This window comes from Buteo buteo, chromosome 10, assembly GCF_964188355.1.
Source record: "Buteo buteo chromosome 10, bButBut1.hap1.1, whole genome shotgun sequence".
Lineage (NCBI taxonomy): Eukaryota > Metazoa > Chordata > Aves > Accipitriformes > Accipitridae > Buteo > Buteo buteo.
In genome coordinates, this window is record NC_134180.1 from 44,559,162 (window position 1) to 44,584,866 (window position 25,705).

Below are 25,705 nucleotides of genomic sequence, written 5' to 3' on the forward strand. Positions count from 1 at the left end.
TGAGCCCGTGGGGCCAGAGCGCTCCATCGGCACAGCCCCGTCCCCAGCCACGCACGTGCCCTTCACAAGACGGCCGTTCAGCTGCAGAAAACACACTATGTTCAGGCACCGCTTGTCAGGTCTATTGCTTACAGTACAGGGGAAAATACACAATGACTATTTCTGCACGTTTTGGTAGGGCATAGCCCAAGTGTCCTTTTAAAGTGAAACCTCCAGCACTCTTAACCTGCATTCCTAAGTTTTGGTCTCTAAAGCACTTACTGGTGTCTCAGGAGACTCACACTATTCTTCTGCAATTCCAGTTATTACCATATTAGTGAACCAGTGAAAAACAGCTGTTTCTCCATTTTTTGTTTGGGGGTTTTTTTCCAGGTCAGAAGAGGCTGTAGCTGCCAATACAACAGCATGCCAAGCAGGAGTGGTGACACAAATGAGAGCTGATGCACAGGACACTCGTCACTCAGATGTAATTGCCCAGTAAGAGAACTCCCATTCCTTTTGAGACAGCCAGGGGATATCTCAGGTATACCCTGGGGAGAGCCTGCCTCACCTCAGCTACCCTGCACTGCTAGAAGGATGCCCAGACCTGAAGCGCCCAGCTGGCCTTGCCCATTAAGACAATGCAGCTTTTTTGATGCCGGATAAAAGTTCTATTTAACTAGAACTAGAGAACATACGGAGGACCAGGAAGACAATAAGGTCTAGAAGCAAACATCACTAAAAAAAGCACAAGGTATTATGTTAGTAAAAAGTGCTTACAGAATTAAGAGCTGTCTACAGATTCCTCTGCAAATTCAATACATCCATTACAGGACAGTACTGGGGAAGAAATAGAATAATCTCTCAAATAAATTTGGGAAGGAAGCAATAGAGGATGAGGTACAAAGATGGAGAAGTACAAAGGGAAGTAAAAGAAGTCTTTCACTTAAATATTCATTTCTGAGTAAACACAGCTAGGTGATTACAGAGGTTATTCAGTTAAAAGTATCAGTGAAAAATTTGTTTTGACAGCACCTAGGAATGTTAAGTATACAGCCCAATATAACAGTAGAAGGGGCACCAAGAGACCAGTAAATGGCAAAGTATTCACGATGCCCAACAGGAGAAATGCCAAGAGGGTCTCAGCTGTGGGGTGCGCAGTGGGAAAGCATTGACCAGTTTAACTCAACACACAGAGAGGTTTGGACCAGCAGCAAGGGAATTTCAAAGCAAGCATTTAGGAACAAATCCTCTTATGCTGAAGAAGAGCAACAGGTAGAGAAAGAATATGGACTAATGAAAGCCGAGTCTTGGCAAACATTTGGCCTAACAATCTTTAAAAAGGGGATTATCTTTGCAGCATTGGACAGCTAGAACAAACTAGGCATGATTTAGCTTTAAAATATCATTACCAGGTAACTTGATTTACTGACAAGATGAAAACAAACTATTGTCCAAACAATTGAAGGAAAAATATGACCAAGAAAACTGCCACAAGCAAGTAGCTATTAACTAGCAAAGTACAGTGATTAATTTTCTCCAAATATGGAGGGTTCTGTGAAGCTCAGTCCTTAGCAAGCTGTACTTTCCTGTCCCTTCGCTGGTAATGTGAAGGACAATGCAAAATCTTACATAAATCCCACATGAGACGGCGGGTCTGACCCAGAGGAGAAGGCAGCCACCCCTGGCCTCCTCCCCGACTGCACCGACCCAACTGGGTCCTCCCCTCCCCACCAGACCTCTGCACTGGGTGCCCTTTTCCTCTGAAAACGCACAGGCAGCACTGGTGTCATCAAACAGCACTTCTCAGCCAAATAAACTGAAATAACAGCCTGCACTTCTTCAGGGCAGCACTTTATTGCCAGCTGAAAAGCAGCAAGCCCAACGCGGTGTCCTGTGGACGTGTCCGTGGACACCCACATCGCTGCCCAAACCTCCTCTCCCCAGGGCAGCAAACTCTCCCACGCCGCAGGCGGCAGCTCATGAGCTGCTCCCGGCCCAGCTGCCGGCGGGAACCGCTGCAATCGCCATCTCTTGCCCACCGAGGCGTCAGCACCTGACATTTTGTCACCACCGGGAGATCAGAGCTAATGGCAAGACCTGAAATGCCAAGGTGGCCTGGTGCAGGATGCACAGGGGAAAGGTTTTAGTGGCTTACGCTATCAAACTGTGGGATTAAAAGAACTGACCTAAGGTTACAACTGTTTATTCTTCACTGAAAATTAACTTTGCCTGTCCTTCGTGAAGTTCGAAGCAACTTCATATTTACAGATAAAGCTACTCAGTGGGATTTAATTTAATTTGCAAGTTCACATGAGTGGCAGGTCAACCTGTGAAGTTAGAAATAAGGAGGTAACAGAGATGCTCACCCAGCTGCATCCCCTGCCCCTCCAAAAGCAACAAATTCTCCTGAGAGCTAGGTGCATTTGCTGCAGCCACCATCACTGTTTCAGATGCAGCTGAAACCTTGGTGAGACCTCCTGGCCCTCCCACAGCATGAGGTGGGTGAGATCAGGTAAAAGGGTCCATTTCAGGCAAGCCCACCTCCTCCTTTTCTGTCGACGAGCTGTGACAGCGGCTCCTGCAGCGGGGCAGGCATCGGCACCGACACCGCACGAGCAGCATGGCGAGGGAAAGCAATCACCGCAGAACACAAGAGGCGGCATCAAACACTTCACTTCCAGGAAACACGTTACGGAAAGTCCTTGTATAACCCTGCACTGTTCTCTCCAGCTGACTGACCCACACCGCCCCGAGGACCCCATCTGCCGAGCTGCTGCTTGGGCAGAGGAGTCTCGTGGGCTAACAATTCTCCCAGGGCCAGCCAGCGAAGGATGCTCCTGTCGGAGGAGGAGGTGTGCGCGCTGACAGGCACGCACGCTCTCGCTGCCAGCTCGCCCCGATCCCGGCCCGCCACCAAGGCAGAGGGAGAGCTCGCAGGATGAAACCAGAGCAAAACAATGCTCGCAGTCAGACACGCGGGGACACGGGCACCCGCTGCGTCTTCGCGGTGCCGCCGTCACATCCCAGTGAGGCCGGGAGCAACGGAGGAGACGCAGGACCGCGGGGTAACGGCGCAGGCCTCGGCAGAGCTGAGAGGACGATGCTGGGGCGCAGGTTACAGCTCCGACAGTCCTTGGCTCCCAGCAGAGCCGCACCAGGACTGGGCAGGCACCGGTGAGGCCGCAGCAACCGTGCCGCGCTGGGGGGCCGACCACGCGGCCAGCTCGCAGCTGGACGTGCCCTCACGGCTGGCGTGCAAAACCCCTCCGTGAGCACCCGAAGCCGCTGGACCTGCGCGTCCCCCGGCCCCAGCTCGGCTCCCCAGGCCCCGCCAGACCGACCCGTCTCGCCTCCTGGACAGCTCGCCTACGCCAAAGAAACCGGGAAGGCAGCTCTACTCCTGATCTATTATTTAACAGCATAGCTTAGCTTCGTATTTGGTTTTATACATATGCAGTGAGACTTTTTTTGTTGTTTTCTTTTTATAACAGGTATTAATGTATGTTTAATTTAAACATATTGCCCCATGGGTCTCATTAGCAGTTTAACAAAATGCCTGGGTAAAAATATTCAGCAGATAAAAAGACAGAATTTTAAAATATTGTAGGCCTACAAAAATAATCTAGATGAATGATGAAAGGTGTCAGAGAACTGCTCGACCACATCAAACAATGAAAACATTCTTGGAGATGGGCTACTTAAATATTAAATAAATACCCAGAATTTCTGTAAATGCTGAACAGGAGATATGATGGAATGTTATTTTTCCTAATCTGTTCATACTGTAATTGTGGACTCTATAGTCCAGCTAAAAAGATCATTTATCTTATGCTGAGTATTTCAATTGCATTTTCTCCAATAAATTACAGATATTACCTTCAACTAGTAACTAAGCACAGCAAAGAAGTTTCAGGCACAGCTGATGTGCTTGTAAAATATTTAACATTTGTCTAACATATGACTTTTATAAAATATTTTATCTCTATTCTTTAAAAAATTTTTCTAATCAAATTATGTATGGCTAAAAAATTTGCAATTCTACGCAGAAAGACTAGTTTTAGGGGGGAAAAGGCTACTTACATGCAAATAACCTGAACACACAGTGGTGTTAATACTAATAACAATACATATTTGATCTGGGACCTAAAGGAGGATGTCTGTAGTGTGGCCACCAACACGCATCAGGTATATTTCCACAGTGACACAGATACACAAATTATTTATGCAAAATAAACCCGAAGCATAAGTAACTGTATGTATGAACACAGGGAAACTAATCAAAGTAGAAAATGCGTTAATGACAGTTAGCAGCCAGGAAAAAATTGCTGTATCAAAAGTGGGCTGAGGGAGGGTGAAAATGCATCCCTGGGGAAGGAGCGGTGCCAGGCACTGCCCATCCCCAGGCTCGGGGCACAGCCTCAGCATGGCACCCGCAAGGAGCTCCAGTCAAGGTTCTGATTTATATTTTGCCACCTTAACAATGGAGGCATTTCCTCCCATTATTATGCAGTATTAAAAATCTAGTTCTAAGAAAAAGGACAGGTAACTGCACAGATCTGCAGTGCTTATTTCATCAACATAAATATTTAATGCCACACCATTCAGTCTGAAATATCAGATATTTACTGTTCGGACGGGATTACAGAAAAATCTGAGCTAAATCAGAGACTACAGTGTGGTAGTTAATTTTTTTGTGGTTGTTTTAGCTGGGCAAATGTGAGCAGTGGGTCTAGTATTACAGTTCTGTACTTTCTAAGAACGAGTGCTTTTTCATTGTGTCTGTATAAGAGCTCAGTTCAAATTATAAAATTTACATCAAATTTCAGCACTTCCATAAATATTGAGGGTCTGAACATGTTTCATCTCAGGCATTAGAGTGACTATGTGTCTTCCACTGGAAGCACACGTTGCTGCTTCTCATACCGCAAATGTAGGAAAGCTATTCCTGGTAAAGAAACACAGTTTGATAGGGTTTGGGTTTAGCCTGATGACGTTGAATAATCATGTTCAGAAATAAATGCTTATGCTTGTTTTATTATATCATACTCTAGTATTACCGTTAGTGAAGTAATATACCTGTTTAGGGATAAATCTAGTAGTGGGAGAAACCTGACCAAAGGGGTTCCTCCTCAGAGCTGCAACCTGTGTGCATTCAGAATCATACCCACTGACATTTGTGACAAAAATAAGCATTTACCGATTTGCTGATTTTACAGCTAGAAAGAGACTATAATGACTATCTAGCCTGACCTTCTAGATAACATAACCAATTTTCATACTGTGATTTACATATGAAGCCCATAATTTCTGGCTGATTAATGCAGAGACATCCACCCAATTTGATTTAGTGACTTCAAGTGATCGACTACACCTCTAAGTGAGCTGTTCCTATGGCAAATTGCACTGGCTGTTAAATAACTGCAACTTACTTATTCTCCAAGTTTGCCTATAGCATCGGCTTCCAGTCACAGAAGAAATTCTCCACAAAGGTTCTCACAGACCAGGATGACGTCGCTTCCTCACCATCGCCTGGACAAACGAGACAAACTTCTCCCGTCAATTCACAAGTCTCTCCGTAATTGATTTCTCTTTTGCAACACCATTATTGTTTCTTGTTCCACTTAGCTTGAAGAATAAACAGCTTAAGGGGAGTGAGCAGCACTCAATTATGTTTTGTGCATCATTTATTAATTTACTATTCATCCCAAGTGTAAATCAAAAGAGCATAGTCGATGGGCTTGGGTGACACGGAGGTCATAAATCGAGGGATCAGTGGCACAGCTGTAACTTACTTCATCCCACAGAACTTTTACAAACACTAATGAAACTTAAAATGGAAATGGATTATCTCATCTCTCCAATCCAACAAACACAGAACTTCACATTTATTTTTAAGTCAATTTTCAGAGCAAATGGCAACTTGTAAAGTGCTTTTGAGAAGAATACTTACAAATAAAATGATAAAAAAGCAATTTCTGGGTATAGAGAAAAACTGTATTAGGCAATTTACTTTTACCATTCATTTAAAAAAATTAACCTTTCTGGTTCAAGATCTTATCCTAACTGAACCAGGATAAATTCCAAAATACATAGCGACGTGCTTGATTCTTTTTTTTTTGCACCCAAAATGGCTTAAGTTAGGAAACACTTAAAAGTTTCGCATCACTAATTTCAATTCAGCATTCAATTTAACAATGTACTGTGCAACACATAAATAGATTAAAGTGCTTGTGTCTAACCTAAGCAAGATATTACTAAGCAAATATTTTCAGCAGCAGCATGGCAGAGTATAAATATTCATTATTATTTTCTGTTATTCAAAGACGCAAAGGAAAGAGCGAGCCACCCACTTTAAGTGAAGCTCCAACCCTGCAATTTTCTCTTACAGCAAGGGCAAAGCACGAAGGACCCTTCCCCCAGCAGTGCTGGCGAGGGGCACCTTCCACACCATGCATCAAGTGGGACCCACGCACAGCCCCTCTCCATCCACCCTTTGGGCACGTGCTAGTATTTCACCACAGAAGCAAGTATATGACTACACGAGCTACTGGAGTCCTAAGATGATCTCACTCTTCCGATTTACCAGAGGAGTAGAAGACTTTATGTTTCTTTTGGGGTTGTATTTTTTATTTTAGTAGAGCTTTTTCTTTACAATAGTATAATCAATATTTTGATCTATGTGAAGCTGAATATGATTTATTTGTGATTGGGTTTATTCAACAAACAAGTACTTACGGAAAACATCCTTCAAGCACACAGATGCATTTACGTATACAAAAATAAACTCCTTTTGTGCAATACATTCACATTTATAGTAGCGACATACCTCTCATCCTGAAAATCTTTAATCAGCTGCTAATATTTCTTCATTTGTTCTCTATTTTCCTCAACAGTTCTTTGTCTTGTCTTTATGGTACCTTCATGATTCCTCCATCTGTCAAGTCTTAACCAAGCCCGTGTCAAAGAAACACATCAAACACTGAAGTCTTGACCTAATGAACACTGAAATGGGTTTTGTTTCTTGCTTCCGAAGAACCAAGTATACCTTTGCCTCACAGTTTCAATAATCTTGATCTTTTCATTTGATGCTGTTGTAAAGCTCTTCCAGGTCTCAAGACCTCTTCTTCACACGTTTTCTGAATTCCACATTGTTTCTCTTCAGGGAACTCTAGAAAATACCAGCTGCCTTTCTCTGTGTCGGTTTACATTTGTGTAACCCTGTGCAGCATCGGAGCACAGCTGTCATGTTGTTCACTCTTTGAGTAGCTTTAGCAGCAAAATGAAATGGGCCAAATCTTCTAGATCCACGCACTCCAGCAAAATTGCTTTTTTCTAAGTTAACTGGGTGGAGTTGGGCATCATCCTGCGGAGCAGAACGACTGTGAAAATAAGACTTGCAGGGCACTGCAGGCACCCCACTCACCCTGCAGGGCTGCCAGCTTATCCCTTGCTGCTGGAACAGATTTGTACACCTGGAAGCCACATTTCATTTCTGTTTGTTTCTCTATATCAGTGTTTTCCATTTTTAGTGAGCTGATGAAGAAAAGAACATAGCATTAAATCCAGTCTTTGGACTATAAAAATGTACAATTACAAAAATTCACATTTTTTTTAGAATTTAGTATTTGTTGACAACAGATTTATTGTGTAACATGAGCTTCTGTCTTGCTGTGTTGAATTAAGTATCATAGTCCTTTGAAATATGACTTAAACAGGTTGCCCTCTACATATTATGCCACCATCTCCCAGAATCTGCCCAAACACGCTGATGAAGCCTACACCATGGCTCAAAGTAAAAAGCTCGTAAGGACCTTCCCTTGAGACAGCACAAGTGCTCGCTGTGACTGCCAAGACAAAGTCCAGCATTGTTCCCACTGAAGTCAAACGAAGCCTTTCAATAAATAACTTCTAGACCCTAAACTCTATAAACAAAGTAAGTAAAAATCAATAATTTTCTGAAAGTTTCATAACTTTCTACAGTAGCTGCTTTTTAAAATAGATTTTTAAAAATCTTCTGACAATGCAAAACTCACTGCATAAAATTGTATACGAGTAGAAGATAATAATACAAATGATGTTTCTGCATGTCCATATTTGAAATGTATTCCTTCTCTACTGGTACAATAGTTCTTCCAGTATCTCCTTTGAAATTATGAATCAGATTTATGTGAAAATGTATATTCCATCTACTATATTCACACTTAAAATCCAATTCTCCTGTTTTTCATAATCCAGATATAAACCAGGCTAAAATAGTGTCTATTTTACTTTACTTACGAGGAAAATTTTCTCAGCATGACCATATACAAGACGGTGAATTATTTTTGCAGGGGATTTTGGTTGCAAAACAAGTGTTCTGTTTCTAAGACTGTGCAGCACTCCAGAAGTTACAACACATCCTTCTTCTGCCTGATTTTTTGTACTTTCCACTGATACTACTTTGGAGGCAGTGTGAACAATTTATCAAGGGCAGATTGAAAAGGATTAGCCTTTCCACTCTCGGTACAAGGATCCCCACTGGGATGTTCTGCTCAGGGAGGGAAGCCGGAATTCGGACTGCTCTTCCCGCGCTCACGCTGCTTACTGCCGAGAGCGGATTGCCAGGACTCAAAAGAACCCCAGTCTCCCCCTGTTTAGTCTAAACTTCATCTACTCCTTCAACGCTCTGTATATCAGATAGGTCGAATGTCTGTGGCAAGTTCAGAATTTGTCTGGCGACAAGACACTGTTTTCTGGAGTCGCCAAGCTGCCACAGTTTCACGAGCCTTTGCTGGAAGGCGCCCGCCTGCCTGCACGCAGCCGCTCAAGGAGGAACAGCCTTCATGTACCGTCACTTAAATGAGGGACACCGGGCAAAACGACTGGGCTCCCACGGACACGGATGCAATGCTGCGGACAGGGAAACTGTAACTTGAACATCTCGTCCCCGTGGGGCCACCCATGACAGGGAAACGGAGAGGTGAGGGGCCCCTCGGGCCTGGGAGTGGGTGGCTGTCAGAAACCGGGCTGCAGAAAGGATAAAGTTCAGGAAGACCACTGAGTGAAGGAGCAGCTAACATTAATACTTCAGAACTGATGTATCAACTCCTAACTGCTTCACACATCCTCATTAGCATAGTTTTACTAGCTGGTACTTGCAGTATATATCCAAGCGCCTCCCTAATATAGAATCATAGAATCATTTAAGTTGGAAAAGACTTTTCAGATCATGGAATGCAACCATTATCTAATGACAGTTTTATATTATCCTGGAAGATGATGCATGGTATGACACGTACCAAGCATGACTATGAGGATGGGTATTAAGAAGAACTAAACACAACTAGAAAGTCAGGTTTTTGCAACCGAAAGGATAATCACATCATCTTTTCAACATTTGTGTAACTAGAGCAGTATGTTTTATAAACATCGGCACAATTGACATATTTGTATCCAAACGTTTTCCTTTTCATTAATAGAACGTAAAAGAATACCGAAGGCCCCAACACTCAGAAACAAGCAGTACAATTGGCTCCGAATCAGCCCACGTTACAACACCTCCACAGGACACGACCCGCTGTCCTGCAGGAGCCCCAATGCCACCCTTCGCCCTGGCGCAGCAGGGACTGCAGCTGCGGCCAGCAGCGCTCACCCCTCCGGCTGCCGCACCTGGACACAGCAGCCGTGACAGCGGCGGCACGGGGACGCGAGGACGAGCCCCACGGCAGAGCGAACCCGGCGTGGGCGCCGCAGGTACGGCACAAGGCAGGACATGCCAGGCGTGGGGACGTTTCTGGGGACAACTCTTCTCGGGCCAGGCGCGGCACGCCAAACTCAAGGTCTGCCTCGGCAAAGCCAGGGCACGTCGCAGCCGCGACGCCGGCAGCGCTGCTGCTCGCCTGGCTGCGCGCGGAGAAGCGGGGCACGGCCGGTGCCGCCTGCGCCGCGTTCCCCGAGCCTGCGTGCCACCGGGAAAGCAGGTGGCCGATGTTGTGCCACGTCACAGGTGAAACGAGGAGCCGAGGGACCCTCTCCCATCCACCAACCCCTCCTCTCGCTACACTGCTGCCGTTTCCCGAGGCCTTGTGGGTTTTTTCCAAATCAAACAGTAATTTTTCATCCCAGGAGAGAGGGAGGCTGAATGCACAGGAGAGACCAAGCAGGACCTGCAGCCCTGGCCCCGGGGCGGTGGCGGCAGCTGCAGCACAGAGATGGGTCCAGCACTCCCAACCTGGCCAGACCCTCACGAGAATGGAACACAATAATCCCTGCCACAGCCGATCCCTACCAAGCTTTCCAGCTGCTGTATCCAAAGCCAATTACAAGAGGAAGACCAATTTGATCTTATTTTTCCTAATATGGACAAAAAGCAGTGTTTTCACCACATCTTATGTTGGAAATAGCTAACCTTCTACTAGAATTAGACCCACAAATGTCTGCTTGAATGTCGAAGCTTGTGTTTGCCAAAGCTTAACCCCCCCGTAGATGGATTTCCAGCAGCTGGGGAAACAAGCAGTCGGACCTTGCCCGCTGCTTCAAGACCACTCCCACGCACAGGCAGAGACATTATGAGAAAACCTGATGTAACTGTTGCTGGCTCAGGACTGTCTGGTTTGAAAGCATTTCAGATCTTACATCAGGAGTAATTGCCCTTTACAAAATACTCCCCTCACAAAATCCTGTGCTTTCTCCTATGATAAACCAGTACACACCTGTTTTAAGACACCATACCTCTCTGTTACACCAACTACTCTTCCACACATTTAAACAAAAGTTCTTAAAAGGCTATTTCATTTATATTTATAAATCCTCAAAACCCTTTTGCTACAGGATTTAATATAAATGAATACCTTGGTGTACTTCCCAGAGCTGCTTCCACCCCTCTGCTCAATTGCTCCTGTAACAGCTGCAAGTTGCCAGGACTTTTCTCAGTGTCTTACTCAGGAACAGTACCTTCAGCAGCACATCTCCTATGAGGGTCCCAGTTATTGCTTTCCAGAGTTCAAAACTTCATTAAGTTACAGCTTATGTTATTTACGGAAACTCACTACACCGATTCTAAATCTGTGCCAAAATGCATTGCTGCACTGAAAAGGATAGTGACAGTTTTAAACTCCAATAATTCACAACAGACAGATAGAAATCAGCCCTGTGCATCATGGGGAAGTTCTGCTGTTCATTTGCTTCTCTCTACCCTTTACTCCAACTCCAGCTATAGCACATACACCACAAACAGCACGTTAAGGGCAAGGCAACATGTATGTGAAACCTCTTGATCAAGTCACTCGATCAAATGTTAGAGCCTGACCTACTGTAGCCAGTGACCAAACTCATAAGAATAATGCACAGATCTGCTCCTCTCATACTTCATCATATGCTTGTTAAAATACATGAAATGAGTCCAGGGAAAGGAAGGGCAAAGTCCTAATACAAACTGTCATATTAAGGCCAGATATTTCCAAAGTTATCAAAGACTTGGAAGAAATGCTCTGTGAACTTTTCTGCTCTTCTTGGAGCAGTGGAAAGAAATGTAAAATACTTTCTCCAGAAAGACACATGACAAGAAAAAACCCAAACATTAAAGACTCCATAAGTGGTTACTTTATTGTGTCTATCGTTGAATACTCGGTTCTCAAAAAGGATGGCTGAATCCACCTCTTAAGCAAATTTTGCTTTTCAGGTTCAAATAATCAGCATTGTTAGTTCAAAATTAATAATAATCTCACTCCCCATTATGGCAGGAATTTTCTACATGGAAGTCATTATGAAATTAATATTGTAGAATATAAGCCCATTTAAAGAAGGAACAAAGTAATGTTGTAGATAAGTCACCTAAAGAAAAGAGAAAGGACCAAATCCAACAATTGTACCAACCCTCTTGCTCTGAACTTTCCTTCATCTTTCTCACCTCCTTTTTCTGCCATATGGCCTACATGGTATAATTTTGTTATTTTTAAACTTAAAAAGAAAAAAATCCTAGTTCTGTTCTCTGAGGTGAAAATTATCATTAACTGAGAAAAGCAGGACAATACATCCTACCTTGAAACTGTAAAGGGCAAAAAGGTGTTGGAAAGGCAGAAAAGCGGAAAAGTTACATCTAAAAAGGAAGCAAACTTTTTCTTCTGTTCATAAAAGTGGAATTTCTAATGCTTTTTATACTTGATACAACTAAGATAGTACAGCAGTTCTTATTTAAGCACCATAAAAGATGGCACATCTAAATATGCTCCTTGTGCTCAGCGGCAGGGAGCTCACACAATAACAACTAATACAGCGAAGCTCTATATATGCATAGACATAACCTAGAGATGACTGCAATACATAAATACAGAAAATACATAATACCTACCTGTGTTTCAGTTGCAGTAGCAATGGGATCATATTGCAGTAACAGTATAACAAAAATTACCCCAAAACCACCCCCCTGCAGTAACTCCCAGCCCCTGATTCCCTGTACCCCCCTCCCTCTTGACTCTCCTTTGCCTCCAGTCCCCCACCCACTCCTCAAGAACTTACTTTCAAGCACCAGGACATTTAAAGGCCAGCTAACTTACCAAGGCTTCAGATTTCACATACATAAATACAGGATTTAAACCTAGAGATCTACCCCATCTCATATTTGTGTCATATGTCAACATAACCGTAAGAAAGTCGGCAGTGTCCTCGGACTTTTGAGGAGGAGGGTTGCCAGCAGGTGGAGGTGGTCCATCCCTCCACCCAGCACCAGTGGGACCACACCAGCTGTGCTGGGTCCAGCTCCTCAGTGCAAGAGAGACATGGACACACTGGAGAGAGTCCAGCGAGGGGCCACCAAGATGCTGAAGGGACGGGAGCATCTCTCCCACGAGGAGAGGCTGGGAGAGCTGGGACTGCTCAGCCTGGAGCAGAGCAGGCTCAGGGGGATCTCATCCATGTGGATAAACACCTGCGGGGAGGGTGCCGAGAGGATGGAGCCAGGCTCTTCCAGCGGTGCCCAGTGCCAGGACCAGAGGCCACGGGCACACACTGACACGCAGGAGGGTCCCTCTGGACATCAGGAGACACGTTCTCACTGTGAGGGTGACCGAGTACCACCAGGGAGGCGGCGGAGTCTCCATCCTTGGAGATAACTCGGAACCTGTCTGGACATGGTCCTGGGCCACCAGCTCTGGGTGGCCCTGCCTGAGCAGGGGGTTGGACTAGACAACATCCAGAGGTCTCCACCAACTCCGACCAGCCTGCAATTCTGTGACAATTTCCTATATGTAGTCTCTGTTTTTATCACTCTCCCAGAATTCTTAGAATGGTTCTTTCCTCTGTTTGCAGAGTTCATTTTTCTTAGGAAAAAAATGTTTTGAATAGTGCACTTACTCGTTTCCCAGATGAATGCTCTTCACCCTTAGTGTTCTGTTCTGGTTTAATGATGTGGTACATAAAGTTTTTCCTATCACACACTGAGGGTGTGCTTTGACTGTTAATTCGTTTATCTTCATCTCTGACATAATGTCTCCGCAGTGGAAGTTCAGGCAAAGGAATTCTACTGTAAAAACAACCTTTGTGACTATTTCACAGTATATAAAAAAGTAGGTAGTACTCAAAATTGGAATAAAGCTGAGTAAATTCTTTTGTCGCAGCTGAAATTAAGTGAACTGCCATACTGAAATGTTTACTTAATATTAATGAAATATCTAGTCTGAAATCTTAGAAAATTTAAGAAAATCCATATTTAAACCCCTCAAAGCTTATTTAACATATCTCAGCCGGATGGATGAACAATGAAGGATTTTTTCATATACAATATGCAGTGATATACGCAGAGCCAATACAAACATAAGGGTCTTCTCAGATTCTTTGGGCAAGAAGTCTGCCAAGCTGGGGTGGACTGACTGGCTGCCATCAATAACAAAGAAAATAGGCTGTAGAAAGGTCTGCTTATATCAGTCAAAGTTAGACCCATCCAAATTAGGATTTGCACAGCCTGCTTGTAAGGTGAACCTGTCTACTGAAAAGGGGAATCTACCCCAGGGTTACTACTTGACTTAACATCCATAAAAAGAAAGTAAACTATATGACAACATGAATAGAACAGTATTCCAGTAAGGATGATCGAGTCTTCCCTCTGTTTACCTATTTACAATCAACAATCCTACTTAGCTACAATGAGTGACATATTTATTCTCACTTGAACAGCATTAGACATAACCAGTCTCATACCGACACAGTCCAAGAAACGATGGTAGTGATCACAAGAACTGAATCCATGACTTACCATGAAGAGGAGCAAATTTTCCCACAGCACTGTAGCACCACCATCAGGCAGTGAGAGGAAATCTTCGGCTCTCTGGTCCCAACTTTACTCCATCTCACTGTCACAAAAACCCAAAGCTCTATTTATGCCCCTTCCACCCTCGTCCAGGGTTCACCATGCGCAGAGTGGATTCTCCCACCAAAATCAAGCACAGGACCTCACCCCATGTAATCCCATGCAGAACTGCAGTATTAACTTGGGGTTTCTTTGAAGGATGTGTAAGCTGAAGGGTGAGATGCTAACAGAAAATACTCTTTCTTGTTTAAAATCAGTGGCTACATAGGAGTGCCAGTGTATGGTAAAAGCCCCACATCTTTTTATGGTGCCAGCAGTAATCCTGCAAATTAAGGACCACTAGTGAGACCCATTTCAGTGCCAAATAAAATGACTGAAACTAAAACAGAAATAGAAGCTCCCATACCTTATGGACAAAGCAGCAAAGTTTCTGAGCAGAAAGAAAAATGCCGCCTTGCTCTCTGCTGGCATTTTAACAGGGCAGTACACTAGCAAACGTGGTCGGTGTGACTCAGGGCATATTCTCCAGACCTCTAAGGAGGATTTATTAACCATCTTCAATAAATATCATTTTGTGAAATTGCAAAAAGTGCATCTCACGAAACGAATGAGATAATACAGTCTGGAGGATCTTTAGAGGAGCCTAACAGAGGTAAGCAAATGAACAAATAGCAGCTGGTGAAATTCAGTGTTGATAAATGCAAGGTTAACACACATGTAAAGGAATATCCTGATAATATTGATATGTTCTGATAATATGATGTTATTGATAAAACTTCATTGATTTCTAAAATTCCCATAAAATTGTGAAAAGAAACAGTGCACCATCAATGAAAAAATGTAACAATAGTATGCAATAAGTGAGTGACAAAGAAATTAAATTGGATATGGTAACACTTTTTAGGTCAATTTTATATTCTCACCCAGAATACTGTTCAGTTCTGGTTATACCAACTAGAAAAGATGATGTTGGGGAAAAGTTCACCTATGGAAAAATGAAAATTATATAAGGCATAGATAACCATTCTAATGAAGATCACTAATATTGGTAAGGAATAAAATAAATACAAATGCGCATTGAAACAAGTATTCAAATAAATCCAGTAAGGATCAGAAAGGAGACTGGAGACTCCCAGTCTGTTTCCCATAGTACAAAACAGGCAAATAAAACTCCATTTAAAAATGTCAAATTCAAAAGTGATCAAAAGGAATGAGATAATGGTCTTTAAGGAATAAGTGGTCTTTAAGGAATGCATAATTCTGCCTGTGGAAGGGCAGGACATCAGCACAGCGTGGTGATGGGGAGAGGAGCACTCAACCCCAGGGAAAGAAAGCCCAGCCTCTCCTCCCCCAAGCCCACAACTGCTGGGAACTGAAGAGTGGACGCTCTCTAGTGTAGCATTCCCCTTATAGTACTGGCATACTGCCTAAAGACAGGCTTTTAACATATAAAATGTTAAATGTGGGTTTCCATACATTTTATGTTCATATGTTTCCATAAGTTTAGCATATGAAAATAAGTTAAATTCTAGAATCTCGATTTTTCATGAATTTTCTTACACTTCTTCTCATCCAGATGGTACTTGTAAATGAAAAAGACATGGTACCAGGTTCATCTTTGGTTTAATTTAAGTCTGGTTTGTTACTGAAGGAGCATCAGTCATTCTAAATTAATTTTACACAGGTATTTCTTGCTTAAATGTAGAGACGGATTTTAATGTCTCAGAAATGAGAAAAATTAGGATTTTTTATAAAACGACGTTTTTTGTCCTGAAAGCTTTGACTCTGGTCTGTTACGAAACCAAGAGTTTAATCAAATGAAACATTATCTGGAAGTGATCTTCACATTTCAAGGAAACCCATACTAGTCACAGTTAATATTCAGTAAGTATAAAGAATAAGTATATAATTTTCAGAATGTAATGTACAGTACTTCAAAAAGATTGACGAAACATTATCTGCAAAGGACTTCATATTAACATAATAATGAAACAGTTTTCAAGCCATTATGGAGACACCGAGGTTTTTATGGTAATATGTAATATGGCAATAAAACCCCGTAAAATGCATAAGCATGAAGAACAAAAATGTTAAAGGTCCCTGCTTTGAACAGCTATTTGTTTAAGAGTACAGCTGTGTTTAGTAATTGCAGCTATTTGCCTCTGTCTGAAAACAATCAGGGCATCGGCACCATTTCCATTCTCTCCTGGAAGGACAACATGAGACTTGGACAGAAAAGCCTGCACGACAAGTCTTGTTGCTCTGTAATAAACACAGCTCAGCTGCTACACTGGAATAAATAAGACAACGTGTTTTCTGTCCAATTTGCAGAAAAACGTGCAAGCTTTGTCACTGTGGCAATGATCATATTTAATCCTGCTATCTGTTTTAAGAACCCAAAATTACCAGTGCACAGTATGTTCCTTGTACCTATTTGGAGTATTTGGTATCAGGCTCCAGGTACAACCGGCAAGAATTAAGCCCACGTCCTCCTTGGAATCACATCAGCACACACATAATCTCCCAGCAAAGTATTAAAGCAAGGTAGTGCTTTTCTCCTGCCATAACCCCACATCACCTTAATAAGGGTGTTTGAAAAATCACCCTCTCGGTGTGCTTGGCACCTGGCTGACTCGGGGACAGAGCGGCTATTCCATCCCTGCCGGCTGCGTCTCCTGCTGCGGGTTTCCCTACTGTTGGTGCCGTGCCACGCTCCCCGCTTTCTCCCTCCTGCCTCTCCCGCAGTACCGCTCCTGCTCTCCCTCCTCCCACTGTTTCTCTGCTCACTCGGAATCCTGACCCACTCACTGCTGCATCCTCCAGTGCCTCCCGCCCATTCCCCACGCGCACACACGCTGCCAGGCGGGACAAAGGGATGCTCTGCCATCGCCAAGGTGCCTAGCTCGCCCTGCCACCTCTGCAGCGCGTCCCACAGCCAGCGGCGAGCGGACGGACGCTGGGCTTCACGCTGCGAAGGGCCACTGCGGGCAAGCTCACCCCGCCGTGCACGGCCGAGGGGGGCCTGCCAGCAGCCCCCGCCTCACGGGGCCTCTCTGACGGCCCAGCGCCATTGGAAGTCACCGCCAACCTTGCACAGCGCTTATCTGCCAGCCCTGTGGTGGTGGTGGTGGTCTATCCTCCACGTGATTAGGCATGAGTTAATAAAAATCGCAGACTGTTTTTTTCTGGATCACTTGGATATGAAGTTACCATAACTTGAGGATTACGCAAAATAACAGGCAAAATCAGGCAGCCCAATACAGCGGAACGGAAAATTCTGGAGATATTATTTCTCCATTTTAACACTTTTCCCCCTCAGACACCCAGACGACGTTTTTAAGAGCTGCAGCTGGTTAGTGAACTAGTGAGGTGGTCTACCGCCGCTAACGAAGACTACAGCTCTTCAGATACTGCACATCAAACAGCATGAGCAAAACCCCTTCCCACCATTTCAAACACAGCTTCTGAGACACCAAAGGAAGCTCGCAAGGTTCCCCAGGTACCCACGCCGATGTCCTAGTCAGAGCACGGTGGTTAATAACCAGTTCCATCAGCCTTCCCCGAAGGCAGCACACTACTCTGCATACCCACAGCATTAGCGTTCCAAGATTGTTTTTAATTATGTAGCTGGAGTGAGAAAATGTCACTCTCCCAGAGGAAAAACTTGATCTTTCAAAATAATACAGACACTGTCACTCTTCACAAGCTTAGTAGTTCAAGAAAACTATCACTGAGGAACAGAAATTTATCTCTTTTATTTATCCACTAAGTAAAACCAGACTAAAATATCACTGAAACAAACTGAAAGAAGAAGGATCAATAGGCAGAAAAATAATGCCATGATCCTCTGTCTGTCTTGATTAAAATTCTGATGGCCAGAATACAAATAAAAAATGATCCTCAGGAAAAGAATGTGAGTTGAGGAAATACAAAAAATACCAAAAAGATCCAATTATAGCACCAGTCGTGACCAGGGAATTTTTCACAAGATCACCCAAAAGGCAAGTATTCCTCTGGAAAAAAAAAAAAAACAAGAGCTTTTAACCAGATATAAAATAAACACATCATTTAAAGACAGGAACAGCAACCTATGCAGGGTAAATTCCATGGAACTTAGCCGTCACTACAGAAAGGTCAGGGCCAAAACTGACTGTGCTGTACTTGAAAGTACAGTTCTGCAAAAAATTGGTAACCAAAGCTAAGGCTGCACTTAAACCACCACCTATTTTGGGGAAGGAAGGAATAATCTATCCTCAAAAGCAATTTTTTATTGTCTATGTTCAACAAAGTTGAGTAACTGTATGTTTTACCTCCTCCACAGGCATTCTTCTGCATTTCTGCCTCACTTGCTCATGAGAACATGCTTTCAATCCTAGGAAAAGAGCATAAATATGCTACAGGTTACCAAAGCTTGTGAGAGTCAAAAGAAGGAAATTTTGTCAAATGCAGTTAGCACCCCTCCTTCCCCCTTTTGAAGAATACTAATACTGTGATGTTCCATTAATACATTCTTATACTAGACAGTAGAGTTGGTAAAGAAAAAGTAAGGTACAACCTTGTTCTGGAAAGCTGCAAGAAAATAGCCTACTTCATGAAAATAATAAGACAGCATCTGTATGTTAAAATGTCAACAAACTGCACACAGCCTCCAGGCCCAGGAAAATCACGCCAATCCAAGCACACAAGTAACGGTGGGGAATAGCACAAATTTCTGTACCTGGTAAAAGCACAGCTAAACATACAAGCTAGAGAGAAAGGCACAGAAAATAAACCATGTCACCTACAGAGTCAGGATGCACTACACTGACTTATCAAAAAAGGTTTGAATGAAGAAATGTTTTGACCAACAGAACTGCATCTGTTAGCTTCACCAAACAGTAAAAATGCATCAAGTCTGCATAACTTCTGTAAACAGTTTCAGCACTGGGATCTGACAAAACACTAAAATCCTAATACATAAACTTTTTGATAAAGTCATCCAACTGAATAAATACAGATATCAAATACCTTCTGCTTTTTAATATTATTACTGGAGTGATTGTTCTTATAGTTACGAAGTATGGGCAGGTTTACATGCAAATTAAGTTATTTTACATCTTCACAATGAAATAGAATCAAGTTCTTAACAATGTAAGAGATAAAATGAAAATGCAGTAATGATTTTATCTGCAGTAGATGCTATTTACAATACTTGTTTTCTGCCATTCACCTGAGTTTAACAATTTAAACTAAGTATATTAGTAAACAAATGCTGAGATTCCAAAAGTTCATCCTCAATGACAAAAAAAAGTATCTTGTTGAATGCAGAGTGCACACAGAATCATAGAACACTTCCAGGGAGTGGGCATCTACAACTTCTCTGGGCAATATAGTTCTAATATAACATCCTTGAAAGCATATGGTACGAAAGACACCAAGTTCAGAGTTGTGCAGATCCAATGTCCTGGCTCACAGTACAGTCATTGTGTATTTTTTATTTTGAGGTAGAATCTCATGTTACTGTACTTTGGCAAAAGCAAATAACATAGAAACTTTCATATCTCATAACATTAGTGGATTTACATATCCTGTAAAATCAAATTATCCTATGTTAAGTAAAAGCATAGTCTGTTCTACACACAGGATTTTTCATACTGCTTTTTAATTTCTGGAAGTATTATTTTTTAGACCACTAGCATATTTAAAACTGTATAGATTAAATAATGATTGACTATGAACAGACCTTGAAATTATTTCCATAAGCGATAGTTTTGTTACATCAAAAGGGACCTGAGTAAAACTGAGTGATTATTTACAGAAATATGGTCAGAAATTTTAAAAGACAGTTTAAATGCTTTTGCTGGTGTCTTTGCTATCCTTTGTCACCAAGGCAACAATCAATTTACAAATAGCCTACGAATAATATTGTCCTATGCACAAACAGTAATGTGAGAGCCTGTCTGTATTTAAGTCATGGATTTTGATGAACATTTGTAATAAAAAAAATAGCTTTATCATGAAATGTCTCCAGGTAGCTAGTTTTGATGAAAGATTTATCATATGCCCACTGGCCTAGAAAATGGAAAATATTTTACAATAACTACTAGGTTTAGAGAATGGTTAGAAGCAGGAGAATGAGTTTTTCCCTATCTGCTTGCAGGCAAAGGACTTGGGTTCCCCAAAGACAAAGTAACAGAAATGATAATGAAAATGTTTAGGAAGGACTCACACAAAGAATAAATGGGGAAGTTTTAAAAAGCCCAATGGAAAGCCTTGAATATAGAGAAAAACAAATTAGTATGATTTTGCAGTAAACAAGAAATATTTCGTTTAGCTGTAAATCTAGCCAAGTTGAGAAAATGCATGCTGAAAAGACTTCTAGAGAAAACAGACGTGGGAATGTAGAGAAAGATGGGACGATATAGTCCGGGGTGAGAAGGGAATGCCAGAAAGCAATAGAGCACTGGCTTCCTATCTGTCTACATCTGCACCTTTCTTGTCCTACTAAGTAATGAGGGATGAAGTATTAAGTAAGATTTCTAAAAGATCTCCACGCAGGCCATTTGGCCCCAGGGGCAGAGCAATGTCCCCAGCTTGTTTAATTCACCTGCCAGAAGGCAGGGACAAGAGACGGCAGTGGGGCAGCCCACGGGGCTGAGCCTGGCTCGGAGCAGAGTCCCTGGGCTGCTGGCACAGGGGGACCGCCAGCCCCCCACTGCTGCCAGGGCTGCTCTAACCGCATGCAGGCAGGCAAGCACCACTTCTACGCATCTCAGGAGCAGACCCCAGTACTGGAACCCAGCACAAGTTCTGCAAAAAGCTCAAACTGGGAGGCTCAACTGGTTTATTATGCAGCCACACGAAATAAACATTTTCAGTAACGGATCCCTAATCCTATTAGATTGAACACAGTTCAATGAAGTATTGTGTTAATGACTCTCTAATCAAACAAGAGCTATGCAATTAGAAAAAACATCCTCACAACCGAACCTTTTAGAGAACAGCATGCTACAAGCTGGCTTACCTCTCTAGCAACAGGAGAGATGTCAAGGAGAAGACAATGGCAAAAACATTTCTATTTGTCAGGAAGTTTCCATTTCCCAACAATTTCCTCATCAGAAATTACATAGTAACCCCGTGCTTTGAGGAAGAAAATGCCATTAACAACAATACGCCTACAGGCTATTTGCAGACTCAGTGGAGTATCAAACAGGGAGAGGCCTATCAGATTAGGACTGAAAGATAATGAATGCACATTAGCCATTTTTTCAATTTCATTATCACAAAGATACAGCAGACTTAATTCCTTCATGCCTTCCCAACACACTGGACCTGGAAGATGCCATATCCAAAATAATGATGAAAATTCATCCTTCAGAAAAATGTAATTTATTAACACCTAAGATTATAAACCATCATACACAAGCCAGCTCAATACTGGAATAAATAGAAGTAAATTTACTGACTAGACAAGGGCTGAACCCGGCCTTCACAACTGCAGGATGATCATGGGAAACTCGGAGGTCATGGCAGCAGCTATGAAACACCAGGCAGCCTCTGAGCCATTCCACATGGTGCCATCTTTTTACACATGTCACAAAACTGGGCCTACTGCAAATCTTCCATTAGACTGGAATTTTGGATTAGGTTGCTCTAAGCAGTGTTGCAGAATTTTTCTGTTTCTGGCTTGTTCTGTGTCATTTTATCTCCAGCACATATAGAGCTCAGAAGGCCAAATGTGAAACTGCAGGTTAAAGTTCAACTTTTGCTCCATGAACTGAAAGATTAAATAGTAGATTAACAGTAGATTAAGACTGAGAGCTGGAAAATGTATACCAAATACCTACAGAAAAACCTTCTGAGTCAGTTTGGGGATAGGGGTCAATGCACAGTAGGAACAATAAATCATTACCAGCTTACAATATGTAAGCTGTCATATAGACTTTTCCTACTGTTTACTTATGTCATTTAAAACACGTACAAAATACTTGCAAGAAGTTGTTCTATCGTCTTCTCTGTACAGCAAAGACTTTTATTTTCCCAAACCACAGCCCTTAAGCCAAATCCATTTCAATACTGAAGAATCTTGAATTCACATGTAACTAACCATGTTATCATCATCATCCCTTCCGCTCATTTATAAAGGAAGGGAGACCTCAATCACTGCAACTCCTGGTACTAGGCCTTCTCACCTAACAGCAGTGTGGACATGGCAAAAGCACTGGCCTTTTTATCACAAATGGCAAAAATTCTGTGAGGCCAAGATGTAACCACTTGTTCCTAGTAAAAAAAATGAATATACTCAGTCAGAAGAGTTTTGTCCATGAAGAAATAATACCTTATTCAAAATATATATTGCTCCTAAGGAATACAATTACACAAGTCTAAAGACACATCAACTTCATTTTTTGCATCTTCACAAATATTATTATTTACCTGATGTGGAGCTCCAGCACAACACCAAGTGAATCAATATTCATAACGTAATTATTTCAGAGGATGTATATTTTAAGGGAAAAAACAATACTGCAAATGCCCCCCATTCCTTAGATACAGCCCATTTAACTAAACCATGACCAGACCTTCTAACTTTTTTACAACAGACTTTGATCAACAGTTTGTTGATTCAAGTATCAGACTTTTTTGAAGTAGAAACAAGATGTTCAGTATTCAGTTAACTTCCTCATGATAAGCTCCCTGCTTTGAGATCCAGGAAAAGAAGAATACAAAGACTATGTAAAAGGCTACATGTCCAGCTTTAAAAGGAGAATTTCAGATAACTAAAGAAAACATCCAAGTATTTGTTATAACACTACTTATGAAATACTATACACCCACAGGGTAGAAAAAACTCCAGTGGCACTAATTGTTTAAGTAAGAAATACTGTTGTGCTAACAACATATTGTGCACGACATATTGCATTCCAAAGGGTGACAGAAAGTACTTTGCTAACTACTGGCAAGATTCCACAACACTCACAACCAAATGCTCATACACAAATACAATGAGCTGTGTATCAATCCATTCTCTCTATTTGACATAAGGATTGTAGACCCAGGCTGGATCTAAGGCTGTTTACACCAAACACTGAAGGATAAGGGAGACCAGCATGATCAGGTGGGAGGTGAGGTAGCTTTCAGCAACACACACCAACATATGAGTTTTCTGCTGTTTTGTAACCACAATTTCCATAGGAAAACACAATTTGGGGACCTACACTTCAGTTAAATACCAGTGTAAATAGTTTTGCTCTTACAAAAGCTCTCCTGGGATTCTCCACTAAGCACAAACAGTTACCTCCACTTCCCTCGCTCGGACAAAATGTATTTCCTGGAGCAGCTTACTGGCTCTGCCACTGAATCTAATGAAGCACCAACACCACTTTATGTATTATTTGAAATTTTGGGGGACAGAGCAATGCAGTATTGATGAAAATCCATTACTTCCTGGAATCAACTATCAGGTTAAGTGATTATAAAATACTACTATTTAAAGTATGAATAACCACCTAACTGAAATAATTTTAAAAGAAATTATTACCATGAATAGTTGGATCCAATAATTATTCTAGACTTGGATTATCTTAGAGAGTGCAAAGATTATTCTAGAGAGTGCAAACAGAAATGTATGCATTAGGAAGTTTGACTAATGATGAAAAGTTCAAAACAAAAATTCTGTTGAACTGCAGCATTATTTTCCTGCAAGCATTAGGGTCCCAATTATAGCTTCAAAGGCTTGCTGCAGTTAAAAAGAAGTTAGTGTTATTGTCAGTAAACCATTAATTACTTTGTATCTCTAGTAGTTTCCTAAATTACTTGTAAATTAGCATGTACTTTTAATCACACTGTGAAAACTGTGTCACTATTGAGAGAAATATATATGAGTTATAAAAGACACCTCTCCCAAACTGTATTTATTATATACAATGTCTTAAGACACATGAGTCAGAGATGGATTAAGAAGAGCACAATCAGTAAGGGGGAATCTACCATAACACACTAAAAAGATTTCCCAACTTCGATTCCTTTTTTCCAATTCAGAAAGCTAGGAATTCTCCTTTGGCAAATGAATTACTCATAAGGAATGGGACACAGGAAAACTTGCTGGTTAATATGTGAGGGTTCCCAGCTATGTTAAGAATCACTCATTCTTCTGACTTAACATGGAAAATGTTTGCCTAATGTCTAGACCACTTTTTAATGTAAGTGGGGCAATGCAGTTTTTAACTGGGTTCCTAAAATTCAGTCAATTGATAGGATTCACCACTAACGCTACATTAGCCAGAAGGTAAGAAAGGGGAAAACAGTATTAAAAAAGACAACTGTAAAAAGCAGTGAATCTTCACCTGTTGTAACTAAACCTTACATCTCTAAAGTTGGACTTGGGATTCAGGAATTTTTTCTCATTGAGGTCAAGAGAGTTGTTGTCAACAATGAAAACTCAATGCAAAAGAAAAGAGCAAAAGTATAGTTCCAACAAAATAGACTGTGTTCCTCACTAGAGTAAGTTAAGAACATAAGGAAGGATCAAACAGATCTTTGTGGTGTACATTACTCCGATTAAGGCTGTTACCACATGCATCACAGAAAAGTCTCAAACTGATAAAGCAGCTGTGAAGTATTCGCCTTTTTTTCTTTAATCTTCTCTATCAGCTGTTTACAATCATGAAAAACTACGGATTTTTTGAACTTTTTTTTTTTTTACTCCTTAAATTCTTTTTTTCAGTAGCTCCTATAGGGCTTTTACAGCTACTTTTTATTGTAAGATTTATGTATAATGAGATCTTATCAAGACAAACCCTCCTTTCATTTTCATGTTTGTCTTTGGTATCTGTAGTCAACAGACTCTAAATTCAGGAAGACAAATGAAGTCCACAGATCAAAAATCACAATATCCAGGGGAAAGAACTGCAGCAGGAAAAACTTTCAGCTGTGTGAATACTGCCAGCAGATAACAGATAATTACACACAATCAAAGAGCCCGCAGCAAGCCCTTGTAGGATCAATTCATCAAATCCAAACCCTGTTCAGCAAGCGTACCCCAGGTACGGCTGGGGAGCGTCACAGCAAACGCCAACAGGTCAGGTATGGACAAGGAAGACTGAAGTGAACTAGTTCATGTGCAATTTGGAGTCCATTCCTAATTAGATTACCAAACCAGCAATCTGACTCACCCTACTCGCTCCTGTGACTGCCATGGAGATGTAACCTGGGCCTCAACAGGATGATCGATTTCTACCAGCACGCAGGCTGAAGGCTTCCGCCCCGGGGAAACCTGGCCCTTCAGATCCTGAGCTCCGCCCGGGACCCGCGATTGGGGCAGCCAGGTACTCCCCGCCCGAGCCTGCACGTACGAATGTATTTTCTGCAAGTTGTACACCTAAGAAGAACGGGAAAGAGACTTCTTTCCTTAAAAACCCTCGTTTGCATGCAGTAACCCAAGGGCTGTGGCGGACAAAGCGC

The 25,705-nt window shown here is 42.1% G+C and overlaps 1 long non-coding RNA gene across 3 annotated transcripts in view; it reads right to left on the reverse strand.

The window, feature by feature from the left end:
• Positions 1–25,705, reverse strand: part of LOC142035329 (uncharacterized) — a 73,338-nt gene that overhangs the window by 46,719 nt on the left and 914 nt on the right. For 2 of the 3 annotated variants that reach the window (XR_012651865.1, XR_012651864.1), the window contains exons 2-4: positions 18,574–18,635; positions 6,809–7,515; positions 5,412–5,511 (exon numbers count right to left, since the gene is read on the reverse strand). This is a non-coding gene — a long non-coding RNA (uncharacterized LOC142035329). Of the gene's footprint in view, positions 1–5,411; positions 5,512–6,808; positions 7,516–18,573; positions 18,636–25,416; positions 25,549–25,705 lie in introns of those variants that run through there. The other variant, XR_012651866.1, reaches the window with a different exon arrangement.